This window comes from Belonocnema kinseyi, chromosome 3 (assembly GCF_010883055.1).
Source record: "Belonocnema kinseyi isolate 2016_QV_RU_SX_M_011 chromosome 3, B_treatae_v1, whole genome shotgun sequence".
NCBI lineage: Eukaryota > Metazoa > Arthropoda > Insecta > Hymenoptera > Cynipidae > Belonocnema > Belonocnema kinseyi.
The window spans coordinates 123,451,011-123,454,051 of record NC_046659.1 but is presented as its reverse complement, the minus strand read 5'-3'; the positions used below and the strand labels follow the sequence as shown (position 1 = coordinate 123,454,051).

At 27.2% G+C, this 3,041-nt stretch overlaps 1 protein-coding gene across 3 annotated transcripts in view; it reads right to left on the bottom strand.

The window, feature by feature from the left end:
- Positions 1-2,023: 2,023 nt before the first annotated feature.
- The window catches only part of LOC117169028 (spectrin beta chain, non-erythrocytic 1), a 119,883-nt gene continuing 118,865 nt past the window's right edge, over positions 2,024-3,041 (bottom strand). For all 3 annotated transcript variants that reach the window (XM_033355093.1, XM_033355091.1, XM_033355092.1), the window contains one exon: positions 2,024-2,702. The gene's annotated coding sequence lies outside the window, so the exon portion shown is untranslated. The remainder of the gene's footprint in view (positions 2,703-3,041) is intronic.

The window sequence follows — 3,041 nt, the reverse complement described above, 5'->3', positions numbered from 1 at the left end:
CGACTCGGGATACTTATAAGATACTACCATGATTTTTTCAGATTTTTTGGTCCAAAAATAAATTAGGCCAAAAACCGGCCTTACCGACCCTCCCCCTTTTAGAAAATTTCTTTACGATTTAGATGTCTAAACAACAACTGAACATTGTTTATTTGTAGGCGAAATTTGAGTAATTTTAAGATATATGTAGAAGTTTTGAAAAGATTCAAACTTAACGTAAAACATGAAATGGTAGCCTAATATAAAAAAAATGTAGATTTTCGCACATTTTAAACAAGAAAATTAGATTCTTTTCAAGAATTGTGAAAGGCTTTAAAAGAACAAAAATATTTTCTTAAAATTCCTCGGAAAATTAAAAATAACTTTTCATTTTGAAAAATTATTTTAAGAGAATCTTTAAAAGTTTTTCAAAGATTTAAAAAAAAATGTTCAAAAAAGATTGAAATTTTTTCTACAAATGTGCATTTGTAAAATATACATCAAAATTTAAAAATTTCACTTACAAATTAAGCTAAATATTCAATAATTAATATTTTTTAATTAAAAATGTCAAATTGAATGGATTGAAAATTGAATATTTTAGACTGAAACAATATTTTAAATTTAATAAGATCCTTCAATTAAGAATATATTATTATGAAGTTATTTTCAAGTTGAAAATAGTTTATAAACTTTCAGTCACACGTTCACAGTTGTTTAATGACTAAGACTTTTAAATTGAAATCGTTTAGGTTTTAACGTTAAAATCTGAAAATTCTTAAATTTTTAACTGGTTTGGAATCGTATTATCAAATCGTTTTTGTTCACTTTTTATTACCTAAAGTACAGATAAATGAAAAAAAAAATATTTATTAAATAAAAAAAATGTTTTTTGTCCAAAATTTTCAACAATAAAGGCTTTTATTTTTTATTTGTTCAAGTGTTTAAGGAAGCATTTAAAAATTCTTTAAATTAAAAATGTAAGCTAAGAAATAAGAATTTTAAACGGAAACTTTTTAAAGTAAAAACATTTTTTCTACAAATTTGTAAAATTCCCTGTAAAAAAAATCACTGTTATTTCCCGGTTTTTTCCGGTCTCAAAAAATTCCCGGTCCAGCGGCCACCCTAATTTTGTATAATAAAATATTCAATGCAATTGTAATTTTTTATACTCGAAATTTAAATTCCCTCAAAATTTTTTTGTTTATAAATAATTCAAAATAAAAAAGTAGCCAGAAAGTCACGCATCCTTAAGTTTCTATTACCTAATATGAAAAACATAATCATTTTTAAAATCCATAATAACAAATTTTTCAATATTAGAAGTTTAAAAAATTGTTAAATGGACTTAAATAATTGATTATATTATTATATCTAACAGATACAAAAAATAAATAAATTACCATTTTTACGATTTATTAATACCAATGTAGAGAATTTTTCCCCTTTATTTAAACAGCTTTGACTTTGAAGCATTCAATATACTTTAAAGTAGTATCGAATTAAAATTTATTTCTATTTAAAAGCGCTAATGCAATTTCAATACCTTTGAATTTTAAGTCATCAATTTTTAAAGTTTTTAATTTTTTCCTTTTTGGAACTTTTATTCTGAAATAATTTTATTTACAGATTCTCGGTTTGAAAAAAAAAACTCTTAAATTTTGAACGCCTTAATTTATTGTTGACCACTTATTATTATTATTATTAACAGTAGTAGTAGTAGTAGTAGAAGTTTTTTAAGTTATTTGGTATTATTGATGTCGAAAACATTTATTTGTAAACAATTATCAGCAATTGCTTAGTTCAAATACTTTAAACAAAATACTTTGTTTTTCAAGTTCTGTCCAGTTATACCAGAAAAAAAGTGTTCTCCGAGCTCTTCCAACTGGGATTTTTTTTCAAACGGGTCATAAATTTCATCTCAGTTTCCCGTCAAAAAAAAAATTGGCAGATCTTGAAAAAGGCCGAGCGATCCTGGGTCACGCTGCACCTGTGGATTGTGAATATCCCTGCTTTAGACTACCAGAGTAAGAAATTTCGAATATATTCATAAAAATATGATCTTTATTCAAAAGTACATGAATCTACTAGGATCTTATTTCATACATAGAAATACAGTCATTGGTCCCAAATGCATTAGTGGTCACTTCATTCATATAACATTTGTAAACATTTGTAAACATTTGTAACCGTTTGTAACATATATTATGACATCTACAATATAAACACACATAAATTTCAGGTTTCGCGAATTCTTTCCTTCTTGTTTGTTTTACTTTGCCCTCGAGGTCAGGTACACATCAAATCGCAAAAATTAATCAGAGACAGTTGAAAATTGCATCGATGACTGTTTTGCTCACTACGAAGGTCATTCGTTCCTCTATCACTACCGAGTATACAAATCAAAAATTAAATAATCGTTACCAACAAAAAAATGAAAAAAAAAAAAATATATATATGGCGCAAGTTCTACGAGAACTTGGTTCCTGTCTGATTCTCGCGTCTCTGAAACCCACTTGCTCTAATTCGCGAATAGAAAAATATGCTTTCTACTGGCTATTGTAAAGAATATTTAAATAATTATTAACAGTTGTATATTTTGCGTATAAAACATTCAAACCGTGGAGAAGACAGTGGAGAAACGTCGATTCTTGCAATTGATTGTAACTCGTAACAGGTATTTTACACATTTTCCTCATTTACCCTGTGAGCACAGTTTCATCCTGAAAAAAGATTAACAGTTATTTAACAAACAACTTCGTTCCGCGGCGGAAAATTTTTTACGAAAAAGTAAAAAAAAAAAGTAGAACTATTTTTAGAGGAATCTGCAAATGAATGCAATAAAGTATAACGAAAATTACAGAACAGTACAACTATTTTCTATTATGCGGGCGAATTTTGTACTTTTTTGTATACTGATATATTTCACTGTAGTTCAAATTTCTTATGATAATTTACAAAAATTTACAACTACGAGGGTGGATTGATAAGTTTCCGGCCTGACCAAGAGATGGCGCCACTAGGCCTACCTTGAGGTGGCGTTCTATAGTACCATCCTTAGA